The sequence below is a fragment of the Arachis duranensis genome, chromosome 1 (assembly GCF_000817695.3).
Source record: "Arachis duranensis cultivar V14167 chromosome 1, aradu.V14167.gnm2.J7QH, whole genome shotgun sequence".
Taxonomy (NCBI): domain Eukaryota; kingdom Viridiplantae; phylum Streptophyta; class Magnoliopsida; order Fabales; family Fabaceae; genus Arachis; species Arachis duranensis.
Window position 1 is genome coordinate 60,027,936 of NC_029772.3, and position 13,934 is coordinate 60,041,869.

A 13,934-nucleotide genomic window follows, 5' to 3' on the forward strand; every position below is an offset into this window, starting at 1 on the left:
GAGAATAAGGCAGGTTGTACCTCAATGATCCCCAGCTTCTCCATTACAGAGAGTGACATAAGATTTATGCCTGACCTCAGGTCACACAGAGCCTTGTTAAAGGTCATGGTGCATATGGTACAGGGTATTAAGAATTTACCAGGATCTTGTCTCTTTTGAGGTAAAGTTTTTCTGAACCCATGTATCTAGTTCACTAATGAGCAAGGGAGGTTCACCTTCCCAAGTCTCATTACCAAACAACTTGGCATTCAGCTTCATGATGGCTCCTAGATATTGATCAACTTGCTTTCCAGTCACATCTTCATCCTCTTCTGAGGAAGAATAGTCTTCAGAGCTCATGAATGGTAGAAGGAGATTTAGTGGAATCTCTATGGTCTCTATATGAGCCTCAGATTTCTTTAGGTCCTCAATAGGGAACTCCTTCTTGTTTGAGAGACGTTCCAGGAGGTCTTCCTCACTAGGATTTTGGTCATTCTCCTCCCTTGTGCATTCGGCCATATTGATTACATCAATGGCCTTGCACTCTCCTTTTGGATTTTCTTCTGTATTGCTTGGGAGAATACTAGGAGGAGTTTCAGTGACTTTCTTACTCAGCTGGCCCACTTGTGCCTCCAAATTTTTGATGGAGGACCTTGTTTCAATCATGAAACTTAAAGTGGCCTTAGACAGATCAGAGACTAAATTTGCTAAATTAGAGGGGCTCTGCTTAGAATTCTCTATCTGTTGCTGAGAAGATGATGGAAAAGGCTTGTTATTGCTTAGCCTGTTTCTTCCACCATTATTAAAGCCTTGTTGAGGCTTTTGTTGATCCATCCATGAGAAATTTGGATGATTTCTCCATGATGAATTATAGGTGTTTCCATAAGGTTCACCCATGTAATTTACCTCTGCTATTGCAGGGTTCTCAGGATCATAAGCTTCTTCAGAAGCTGCCTCTTTAGTACTGTTGGATGCATTTTGTCATCCATTCGGTCTTTGAGAAATCATGTTGACTTGCTGAGTCAACACTTTGTTTTGAGCCAATATGGCATTCGGGGCATTAATTTCAAGAACTCCCTTCCTCTGAGGCGTCCCATTATTCACGGAATTCCTCTCAGTAGTGTACATGAATTGGTTATTTGCAACCATGTCAATAAGTTCTTGAGCTTCTGCAGGCGTTTTCTTTAAGTGAATGGATCCACCTGCATAATGGTCCAATGACATTTTGGAAAACTCAGATAGACCATGATGGAATATATCTAATATGGTCCATTCTGAAAACATGTCAGAAGGACACTTTTTGGTCATCTGCTTGTATCTTTCCCAAGCTTCATAGAGGGATTCACCATCTTTTTGCTTGAAGGTCTGAACATCCACTTTAAGCTTGCTCAACTTTTGAGGAGGAAAGAATTTATCCAAGAAGGCCGTGACCAGCTTATCCCAAGAGTCCAGGCTATCTTTAGGTTGTGAGTCCAACCATGTTCTAGCTCTGTCTCTTATAGCAAACAGGAAAAGCATGAGCCTGTAGACTTCAGGATCTACTCCATTTGTTTTGACAGTCTCACAAATCTGCAAGAACTCAGTTAAAAACTGAAAAGGATCTTCAGATGGAAGTCCATGAAACTTGCAGTTCTGTTGCATCAAAGCAACTAATTGAGGTTTCAGCTCAAAATTGTTTGCTCCAATGGTAGGAATTGAGATGCTTCTTCCATCAAACTTAGACGTTGGTTTAGTGAAATCACCAAGCATCCTCCTTGCATTATTGTTGTTGGGTTCGGTTGCCATCTCCTTCTCTTGTTCGAAAATTTCAGAAAGGTTGCCTCTGGATTGTTGTAATTTGCTTCTCTTAGTTTCCTTTTCAGAGTCCTTTCAGGTTCTGGATCAGCTTTAACAAAGATGCCTTTTTCCTTATTCCTGCTCATATGAAAGAGAAGAGAAAAAGAAAAAGGAAGAGGAATCCTCTATATCTGGACAAAGAGGATCCTTATTATTAGTAGAAGAAGAAAGGAATAAGAGTGGAGAATCCAGTCACAAGGGTGAGGATAGAGGCAGTGATTGGAGATGAAGAGAGGTGAAGAGAAGTGTTAGTAAATAAATAATTAAATAGAAGAAGAGAAGAGAGGGAGAATTCGAAAATAATTTTGAAAAAGTAGTTAATGATTTTTGAAAATTAAAGATAAGATATAATTAAAATTAAAATTTAAAACAATTAAAAAGAATTTTTGAAAAAGAGATGAGATATTTTCGAAAATTAAAGAGAGAAGTTAGATAAGATAATTTGAAATTAAATTTTTGAAAAAGATAAAATTTTAAAAAGATATGATAAAAAGATAAGATAAGAAGATATGATAAAAAGATAGGATTGAAAAAGTTTTAATTTTTAAAATTAAAATTAATTACTTAACTAATAAGAAACTAAAAGATAAGATTCTAGAATTCAATGATTGAACCTTTCTTAACAAGAAAGTAACAAACTTCAAATTTTTGAATCAATCATATTAATTGTTAGTGTAATTTCGAAAATTTGAAATAAAATTAAGAAAAAGATTTTGAAAATAATTTTACAATTTTCGAAATTAATAAGATAAAAATGAAAAAGATTTGATTTTTGAAAAAAAATTTTTGAAAAGATAGGATTTTTAAAATTGAAAATTTGAATTGACTTATGAGAAATAACTAATTTTAAAAATTTTTGACTAAGTCAACTCAAATTTTCGAAAATTAGGAGAGGAATAAGGATGACATATATTTTTTTTAATTTTTGAATTTTTAATGATGAGAGAGAAAAACAACAAAAATGACTCACAACATGAAAATTATGAATCAAAACTCATGATGCATGCAAGAACACTATGAATGTCAAGATGAACACCAAGAACACTTTAAAGATCATGATGAACATCAAGAACATATTTTTGAAAAAAAAATTTTTTGATGCAAAGAAAACATGCAAGACACCAAACTTAGAATTCTTTAATGCTTAGACACTATGAATGCAAAAATGCACATGAAAAACATCATACAACACAAAACAAGAAAATTTAAAGATCAAACAAGAAGACTTACCAAGAACAACTTGAAGATCATGAAGAACACTATGAATGCAAGAATTTTCGAAAAATGCAAAATTTTTTAAAGAAACATGCAATTGACACCAAACTTAAGAATTGACTCAAGACTCAAACAAGAAACACAAAATATTTTTGATTTTTATGATTTTATTATTATTTTTTTATTTTTGTAATTTTTTTTGAAAATATTCTTTTAGAAAAACGAAAATAAATAAAAAAATTTTAAAAGATTTTTGAAAAATTTTGAAAAGAAAATTACCTAATCTGAGCAACAAGATGAATCGTCAGTTGTCCATACTTGAACAATCCCCGGCAACGGCGCCAAAAACTTGGTGCACGAAATTGTGATCATCAACAATGGCTCCAAAGACTTGGTAGCTCTCACACGTGAATTACACTTAGTCACAACTCCGCACAACTAACCAGCAAGTGCACTGGGTCGTCCAAGTAATACCTTACGTGAGTAAGGGTCGATCCCATGGAAATTGTTGGTATGAAGCAGGCTATAGTCATCTTGTAAATCCCAGTCAAGTGGATTTAACAAATTTAAGAGATTATTGGTTTAAATAAAAATAATAAAATAAACAGAAAATAAAGATAGAGTTACTCATGTAATTCAATGGTGGAAAATTCAGACAAGTGTATGGAGATGCTTGTCCCTGTTGAATCTCTGCTTTCCTACTGCTTTCATCCAATCCTTCTTACTCCTTTCCATGGCAAGCTGTATGTAGGGCATCACCGTTGTCAATGGCTACATCCCATCCTCTCAGTAAAAATGGTCCAAATGCTCTGTCACAGCACGGCTAATCATCTGTCGGTTCTAAATCAGGTTGGAATAGAATCCCGTGATTCTTTTGCGTCTGTCACTAACGCCCAGCCTTCAGGAGTTTGAAGCTCGTCACAGTCATTCAATCCCAGAATCCTACTCGGAATACCATAGACAAGGTTAGAATTTCCGGATTCCCATGAATGCCGCCATCAATTCTAGCTTATACCACGAAGATTCTGATTAAGGAATCCAAGAGATATGCACCCGATCTAAGGTAGAACAGAAGTGGTTGTTAGTCACGCGTGTTCATAGCTGAGAATGATGATGAGTGTCATGGATCATCACATTCATCAGGTTGAAGTGCAACGAATATCTTAGAACAGGAATAAATCGAATTGGATAGAAAATAGTAGTAATTGCATTAAAACTTGAGGTACAGCAGAGCTCCACACCCTTAATCTATGGTGTGTAGAAACTCCACTGTTGAAAATACATAAGTGAAAGGTCCAGGCATGGCCGAATGGCCAGCCCCCAGAACTAAGAATTAAACGTCCAAAGATTGAATAATACAATCAAAGATATCTAATAAACTAGTAAAAAGTTCTATTTATACTAAACTAGCTACTAGGGTTTTCAGAGGTAAGTAATTGATGCATAAATTCACTTCCGGGGCCCACTTGGTGTGTGCTTGGGCTGAGCTTGATCTATCCACGAGCTGAGGCTTCTCTTGGAGTTGAACGCCAAGTTGTAACGTGTTTTGGGCGTTCACCTCTGGTTCGTGACGTGTTTCTGGCGTTTGACTCCAGAATGCAGCATGGAACTGGCGTTGAGCGCCAATTTACATCATCAAATCTCGAATAAAGTATGAAATATTATATATTGATGGAAAGCTCTGGATGTCTACTTTCCAACGCCGTTGAGAGCGCGCCATTTGGAGTTCTGTAGCTCCAGAAAATTTATTTTGAGTGCAAGGAGGTCAGATTCCAACAGCATCAGCAGTCCTTTGTCAGCCTCCTATCAGAGTTTTGCTCAGGTGCCTCAACTTTAGCCAAAAAATACCTGAAATCACAGAAAAATACACAAACTCATAGTAAAGTCCAGAAATGTGAATTTAGCATAAAAACTAATGAAAACATCCCTAAAAGTAACTAGATTATACTAAAAACTACCTAAAAACAATGCCAAAAAGCGTATAAATGTGATGCAAACAAAGTGATGTTGGAGCAAATTTTCGCTAAGTTAAAATCTGGGCGCTCACAGCATGACCATGCCTCCTTCAAAGGGCTATAACTTGAGCTAAATATGTCCGATTGATGTGCTTTTAGTTGCGTTGGAAAGCTGACATTCAGAGCTTTCCAACGATATATAGAAATCCATATTTGGCATGAAATTGTGGCACAAGTGAAAGGAATCTTTAAGGACCAAAAACAAGCAAAAAAATCAGCCAATGCTTCGACCAAGGTTCGAAGCTGGAGCCTCACTCCAAAGCAAAGTAGCGCTCTCAAGGAGAGCATAGTGCTCTCTTGGTGAGAGCAATGTCATGCTCTCTTCATAAAAATTCAAGGAAAATCTTTCCCCAAATGCTTTCACCAAGGCTTGAACTTGGGACCTCCCCTTGGAAGCACCAATGCTCCGCTCACAAGGAGAGCAGAGCACTACTCCTTGGTGCAACACACATGAGCGTGACACGGCCAGGGAGTATGAGGCACGAGGACTTGGAGCGCGCAAGACACCCCACACCAAGGCTCCAATGCTCCGCTCCCCACAAGAGCAGAGCATCCTCCTGGGAGTGTCACCCATGGGCCAAAAATTCAACCAAAATTCCATTTAAATTCCATTCCTCACCAAATTGAATCAAGGCCAACCAAACCCATCTCTCTTCAAATCCAAAGCAAGCAAAGCCCACATCATCACTCAAAGGCAAAGAACAAGCTAGAATTAGGATTTTCATTTAATTTGTTTTTCATTTCAATTTTATTTTATTTTGTACAAAGCCTATATAAAGGCATCATTCTCATTTTCACGAGAAGGCTAGCTCCACTAGGGAGCATTAGGAGTAGTAGTAGAGAGCTCTCTCTTTAGTTTTTCTTTTTTGAGTTTGAATTTTGGATCAAGAATTGAAGGAATTCTGTTTCACTTGATCTGAAATCTCTTGTTCTTCTTCTGCATAATTTCAGAAAATTGAGAATTGAATCTGAGTTTTCATTTATTTCTTTCATCTTCTTTTTCTTCTGCAAATTGTTCTCTGATTTGATCAAGGAAGGGCTTGAGATCTAGACTTGTTCTCTAGTCTCATTGATTCCCTGATGATCTTCATTTGTCTCTTTAAACTTCAAAATTGAGGGGAATTACATTCTGTTTTGCTTCTTCAAGCATTTTTGTTTACTGCTGCATTTGATTTCATATTCTGGTTCTCGGATTGATTACTTTCTGTTCTCATTGTTCCCAATTTACTTTCCTGCACTTTTGTTCCACTGCACTTTACATTTGAGCCACTGTGATCTGAATTTACTTTTCATGCAATTTTAATTTCCCTGCTATGGTTCTAAGCTTTGATCTACTGCTTCAATTTAAATTCCCTGCACCCAATTCCCTTTACATTTGATGCAATTTACATTTCTTGTCATTTAAGTTTCTGCAATTTATATTGCTTGCTCTTTAAGCTTCCTTCCTATTTACATTCTGCGATTTAAGTTCATTGCTATTTACATTCTGCTGCAACAATTCTCACTCACCAATGTTAGCTTGACTAAACTAATCACCCACTAAAGTTGCTTGATCCATCAATCCCTGTGGGATCGACCTCACTCTTGTGAGTTATTACTACTTGATGCGACCCGGTACACTTGCCGGTTAGATCTTTGTGTTTGGAAATTCATTTTTCCACAAAAACACCATCAATGGCCAGCCCTCATGGTCTAAGAACTAAACGTCCAAAGATGTGGTCAAAGACTATACTGTCAAAAGATGTCTAATACAATAGTAAAATGTCCTATTTATGTTAGACTAGCTACTAGGGTTTACAGAAGTAAGTAATTGATGCAGAAATCCACTTTCGGGGCCCACTTGGTGTGTGCTTGGGCTGAGCTTGAGCTTTACATGTGCAGAGGCTTCTTTTGGAGTTGAACGCCAAGTTGTAACGTATTTTTTGCGTTCAACTCTGGTTCGTGATGTGTTTCTAGCGTTTGACTCCAGAATGCAGCATGGAACTGGCGTTGAGCACCAGTTTACGTCGTCTAATCTCGAATAAAGTATGGACTATTATATATTGCTGGAAAGCTCTAGATGCCTACTTTCAAACGGCGTTGAGAGCGCACCATGTGGAGTTATGTAGCTCCTGAAAATCCATTTCGAGTGCAGGGAGGTCAGAATCCAACAGCATCAGCAGTCCTTTGTCAGCCTTTTATCAGAGTTTTGCTCAAGTCCCTCAATTCCAGCCAGAAAATATCTAAAATCACAGAAAAACACATAAACTCATAGTAAAGTCCAAAAATGTGAATTTAGCATAAAAACTAATGAAAACATCCCTAAAAGTAGCTAGATCCTACTAAAAATTACCTAAAAACAATGTCAAAAAGCGTATAAATTATCCGCTCATCACAACACCAAACTTAAATTGTTGCTTGTCCCCAAGCAACTGAAAATCAAATAGGATAAGAAGAGATTATACTATAAAGCTCAAAATATCAATGAATATTAGTTCTAACTAGATGAGCGGGACTTGTAGCTTTTTGCTTCTGAACAGTTTTGGCATCTCACTTTATCCTTTAAGGTTTAGAATGATTGGCATCTATTTGAACTTAGAATTTTAGATAGTATTATTGATTCTCCTAGTTAAGTATGTTGATTTTTGAACACAGCTACTTTTATGAGTCTTGGTCGTGGCCCTAAGCATTTTGTTTTCCAGTATTACCATCAGATACATAAATACCACAGACACGTGACTGGGTAAACCTTTTCAGATTGTGACTCAACTTTGCTAAAGTCCCCAGTTAGAGGTGTCCAGAGCTCTTAAGCACACTCTTTTTGCTTTGGATCACGACTTTAACCACTCAGTCTCAAGCTTTTCACTTGGACCTGCATGCTACAAGCACATGGTTAGGGACAGCTTGTTTTAGCCGCTTAGGCCTGGATTTATTTCTTTGGGCCCTCCTATCCATTGATGCTCAAAGTCTTAGATCCTTTTTACCCTTGCCTTTTGGTTTTAAAGGCTATTGGCTTTTTCTGCTTGCTTTTTCTTTTTCTTTCTGTATTTTTTTTGCCACTTTTTTTTTCGCAAGCTTTTGCTATTCACTGCTTTTTCTTTCTTCAAGAATCAAATTCATGATTTTTCAAATTATCAATAACATTTCTCTTTTTTCATCATTCTTTCAAGAGCCAACAATTTTAACATTCATAAACAACAAGATAAAAAATATGCACTGTTTAAGAATTCATTCAGAAAACAAAAAGTATTGTCACCATATCAATATAATTAAACTAATTTCAAGGATAAATTCAAAACTCATGTACTTCTCGTTCTTTTGAATTAGAAACATTTTTCATTTTAGAGAGGTGAAGGATTCATGGAATTATTCATAGCCTTAAGACATAGTTACTACATACCAATGATCATGAAGTAGAGACACAAAACATAAACAAACGTATAGCATAAAAATCGAAAAAAAAAACAATAGAGAAATAAGAACAAGGAATGAGTCCACCTTAGTGATGGTGGCGCTTTCTTCTTAAAGAACCAATGATGTCCTTGAGCTCTTCTATGTCTCTTCCTAGTCTTTGTTGCTCCTCTCTCATTGCTCTTTGATATTCTCTAATTTCATGGAGAATGATGGAGTGCTCTTGATGTTCCACCCTTAATTGATCCATATTATAACTCAAATCTTCTAGGGAAGTGTTGAGTTGTTCCCAATAGTTGTTGGGAGGAAAGTGCATCCCTTGAGGCATCTCTGGGATTTCTTGGTGATGAGCTTCCTCATGCGTCTCTTGGGATCCATGAGTGGGCTCTCTTGTTTGCTCCATCCTCTTCTTAGTGATGGGCTTATCCTCCTCCATGGGGATGTCTCCTTTTATGATAACTCCAGCTGAGTAACATAGATGGCAAATAAGATGAGAAAAAACTAGCCTTGCCATGGTAGAGAACTTTTCGGCTATTTTATAGAATTCAAGGGAGATGACTTCATGAACTTCTACTTCCTCTCCATTCATGATGCTATGAATCATGATGGCCCGATCCACAGTAACTTCGGATCGGTTGCTAGTGGGGATGATGGAGCGTTGGATGAACTCCAACCATCCTCTAGCCACAGACTTGAGGTCTAGTCTTCTTAATTTAACCGGCTTGCCTTTGGAGTCTCTTTTCCATTGAGCTCCTTCCACACATATGTCCATACAGACTTGGTCCAACCTTTGATCAAAGTTGACCCTTCTAGTGTAAGGGCATGCATCTCCTTGCATCTTGGGCAAGTTGAATGCCAACCTCACATTTTTCAGACCGAAATCTAAGTATTTCCCCCAAACCATTGTAAGATAATTCTTTGGATTCAGTTTCACACTTTGATAATGGTTCCTAGTGATCCATGCTTTGGCATAGAACTCTTGAACCATTAAGATTCTGACTTGTTGAATGGGGTTGGTCAGAACTTCCCAACCTCTTCTTTGGATCTCATGTCAAATCTCCGGGTACTCATTTTTCTTGAGTTTGAAAGGGACCTCAGGGATCATCTTCTTCTTGGCCACAACTTTATAGAAGTGGTCTTGATGGGCTTTGGAGATGAATTTCTCCATCTCCCATGACTCGAAGGTGGAAGCTTTTGTCTTCCCTTTCCCTTTTCTAGAGGTTTCTCCTGCCTTAGGTGCCATCAATGGTTATGGAAAAATAAAAAATCTATGCTTTTACCACACCAAACTTAGAATATTTCTCGGCCTCGAGCAAAAAAAGAAAGAATAGATGAAGAAGAAGAAGATATGGAGGAGAGGAAGAGAGGGTTGTATTTCGGCCAAGAAGGAGAAGAGAAGGTTGTGTTGTGTGAAAATAAAGAAGAATAGAGGGGTTTATATAGTGGAGGGAGAGGGGTTAAGGTTCGGCCATATTGGGTGGGTTGGGTGGGAAAAGGGATTTTGAATTTTGAAGGTAAGTGGGGTTTATGGGGGAGAGTGGATAGATGTGAGTGGTGAAGAGGTGATGGGGAAGAGAGATTGAGGTGATTGGTGAAAGGTTTTTGGGGAAGAGTGTTATTGGATTGTGTGAAGAGGGGAGAAGGTGAGTTGAGGTAGGTGGGGATCTTGTGGGATCCACAGATCCTGAGATGATCCTGTGGGGTCCACAGATCCTGAGGTGTCAAGGATTATCATCCCTGCACCAATTAGGCGTGTAAAACGCCCTCTGCATGCATCTTGGCGTTCAACACCAGATTGATGCTTGTTTCTGGCATTGAACGCCAGCTTCATGCTTGTTTTGGGCGTTCAACGCCCATTTGCAGCATGTTTCTGGCGTTGAACGCCAGTTCCATGCTTGTTTCTGGCGTTCAGCGCCAGCTCTCCTCAGGGTGTATTCCTGGCGTTTAAACACCAGGATGCTGATTGTTTTTGGCGTTCAATGCCAGATCCATGCTCTGTTCTGGCGTTGAACGCCAGCCAGATGCTCCTTACTGGCGTTTAAACGCCAACAAGCCCTTCCTCTAGGGTGTGCTTTTTCTTTTGCTGTTTTTTATTCTGTTTTTAATTTTAGTATTTATTTTGTGACTCCACATGATCATGAACCTAATAAAACATAAAGGAAAATAAAAATAAAAATAGAATTAGATAAATAAAAATTGGGTTGCCTTCTAATAAGCGCTTCTTTAATGTCAATAGCTTGACAGTGGGCTCTCATGGAGCCTCACAGGTGATCAGGTGAATGTTGTAGACTCCCAACACCAAACTGAGAGTTTGGGTGTGGGGGTTCAACACCAAACTTAGAGTTTGGTTATGGCCTATCAACACCAAACTTAGAGTTTGATTGTGGGGGCTCTATTTGACTTTGCACTGAGAGAAGCTTTTCATGCTTCTTCTCCATTGTTACAGAAGAACACCCTTGGGTCTTAAACACAAGGTAGTCCTCATGCAATTGAAGGACTAATTCTCCTCTGTTAACATCTATCACAGCTCCTGCTGTGGCTAGGAAAGGTATTCCAAGGATGATGTATTCATCCTCCTCCTTCCTAGTGTCTAAGATTATGAAATCAGCAGGGATGTAAAGGCCTTCAACCTTTACCAACACGTCCTCTACCAATCCATAAGCTTGTCTTACCGACTTGTCTGCCATTTGCAATGAGAATATGGCAGGCTGTACCTCAATGATCCCCAGTTTCTCCATTACAGAGAGTGGCATAAGATTTATGCCTGACCCTAGGTCACACAGAGCCTTGTTAAAGGTTATGGTGCCTATAGTACAGGGTATTAAGAATTTACCAGGATCTTGTCTCTTTTGAGGTAAAGTTTACTGAACCCATGTATCTAGTTCACTAATGAGTAAGGGAGTTTCACCTTCCCAAGTCTCATTACCAAACAACTTGGCATTCATCTTTATGATGGCTCCTAGATATTGAGCAACTTATTCTCCAGTTACATCTTCATGCTCTTCAGAGGAAGAATAGTCTTCAGAGCTCATGAATGGCAGAAGGAGGTTTAATGGGATCTCTATGGTCTTTATATGAGCCTCAGATTCCTTTAGGTCCTCAATAGGGAACTCCTTCTTGCTTGAGAGACGTCCCATGAGGTCTTCCTCATTGGGATTCACGACCTCTCTTTCCTCTCGTAATTTTCTTACTCAGCTGGCCTACTTGTGCCTCCATATTTCTAATGGACGACCTTGTTTCACTCAAGAAACTTAAAGTGGCCTTAGACAGATCATAGACTAAATTTGCTAAGTTAGAGGTACTCTGTTCATAATTCTCTGTCTGTTGCTGAGAAGATGATGGATAAGGCTTGCTATTGCTGAGCCTATTTCTTCCACCATTATTAAAGCCTTGTTGAGGCTTTTGTTGATCTTTCCATGAGAAATTTGGATGATTTCTCCGTGATGAATTATAGGTGTTTCCATAAGGTTCACCCATATAATTTACTTCTGCTATTGCAGGGTTCTTAGGATCATAAGCTTCTTCTTCAGAAGATGCCTCTTTAGTACTGTTGGATGCATTTTGCCATCCATTCAGACTTTGAGAAATCATGTTGAATTGCTGAGTCAACATTTTGTTTTGAGCCAAAATGGCATTCAGAGCATCAATTTCAAGAACTCCCTTCCTTTGAGGCGTCCCACTATTCACGGAATTCCTCTTAGAAGTGTACATGAACTGGTTATTTTCAACCATGTCAATAAGTTCTTTAGGTGAATGGATCCACCTGTAGAATGGTCCAATGACATCTTGGAGAACTCAGATAGACCATAATAGAATATATCTATCATGGTCCATTCTGAAAACATGTCAGAAGGACATCTTTTGGTCATCTGCTTGTATCTTTCCCAAGCTTCATAGAGGGATACACCATCTTTTTGTTTGAAGGTCTGAACATCCACTCTAAGCTTGCTCAGCTTTTGAGGAGGAAAGAACTTAGCCAAGAAGGCCGTGACCAGCTTATCCCAGGAGTCCAGGCTATCTTTAGGTTGAGATTCCAACCATGCTCTAGCTCTGTCTCTTATAGCAAAAGGGAAAAGCATGAGCCTGTAGACTTTAGGATCTACTCCATTCGTCTTTACAGTCTCACAGATCTGCAAGAATTCAGTTAAAAACTGATAGGGATCTTCTGATGGAAGTCCATGAAACTTGCAGTTCTGTTGCATTAGAGCAACTAGTTGAGGTTTCAGCTCAAAATTGTTTGCCACAATGGTAGGGATTGAGATGCCTCTTCCATCAAACTTGGAAGTAGGTGTAGTATAATCACCAAGCATCCTCCTTGCATTATTGTTGTTAGGTTCGGTGCCATCTCCTTCTCTTGTTCAAAAATTTCAGTAAGGTTGTCTCTGGATTGTTGTAATTTGGCTTCTCTTAGTTTCTTCTTCAGAGTCCTTTCAGGTTCAGGGTCAGCTTCAACAAGAATCCTTTTTCCTTGTTTCTGCTCATATGAAAGAGAAGAGAACAAGAAAAGAAGAGAAGTGGAATCCTCTATATCACAATAAAGAGGTTCCTTATTGTCAGTAGAAGAAGAAAGGGAATAAAGAAAGGAGAATCCAAACAGAAGGGTGAGGATCGGGGTAATGATTTGAGATGAAGAGAGGTGAAGAAAAGTGTTAGTAAATGAATAAATAAATAGAATAATATGAGAGAGGGAGAAATTTTCGAAATTAAATTTTGAAAAGGAGTTAAATGATTTTCGAAAAATAAAGATAAGAAATAAAATTAAAATTAAAATTTAAAACAATTAATTAATTAAAGAAAGAATTTTTGAAAAAGAGGGAGGTATTTTCGAAAATTAGAGAGAGAAAAGTTGTTAGGTGGTTTTGAAAAAGATAAGATATTTTGAAATCAAATTTTTGAAAAAGATATGATTTAAAAAGATATGATAAAAAGATATGATTAAAAACATATGGTTGAAAAAGATTTAATTTTTAAAATTTAAAATTAATTACTTAACTAACAAGAAACTAAAATATAAGATTCTAGAATTTAAAGATTAAACATTTCTTAACAAGAAAGTAACAAACTTCAAATTTTTGAATCAATCATATTAATTGTTAGTGTAATTTTCGAAAATCATGAAATACTATTAAGAAAGAGATTTTTGAAAAATAATTTTTTTAAAATTTTCGAAAATAGAAAAAAATGAAAAAGATTTGATTTTTGAAAGAGATTTTGAAAAGATAAAATTTTTAAATTTGAAAATTTGACTTGACTTGTAAGAAACAACTAATTTTAAAACTTTTTGACTAAATCAACCCAAATTTTCGAATTTTTGAGAGAAATAAGGAAAAGATATTTTTTTGATTTTTTTGAATTTTTAATGATGAGAGAGAAAAACATAAAAATGACCCAAAACATAAAAATTTTGGATCAAAACACAAGATGCATGCAAGAACACTATGAATGTCAAGATGAACACCAAGAACACTTTGAAGATCATGATGAACATCAAGAACATAT

The 13,934-nt window shown here is 37.3% G+C and overlaps 1 non-coding gene across 1 annotated transcript; it reads left to right on the forward strand.

Moving 5' to 3' along the window:
* Window positions 1–12,278: 12,278 nt before the first annotated feature.
* On the forward strand, window positions 12,279–12,382 carry LOC127742520 (small nucleolar RNA R71). Its single transcript, XR_008003835.1, has one exon. It is a non-coding gene; the product is annotated as a small nucleolar RNA R71 (small nucleolar RNA).
* The last annotated feature ends 1,552 nt before the right edge of the window (window positions 12,383–13,934 follow it).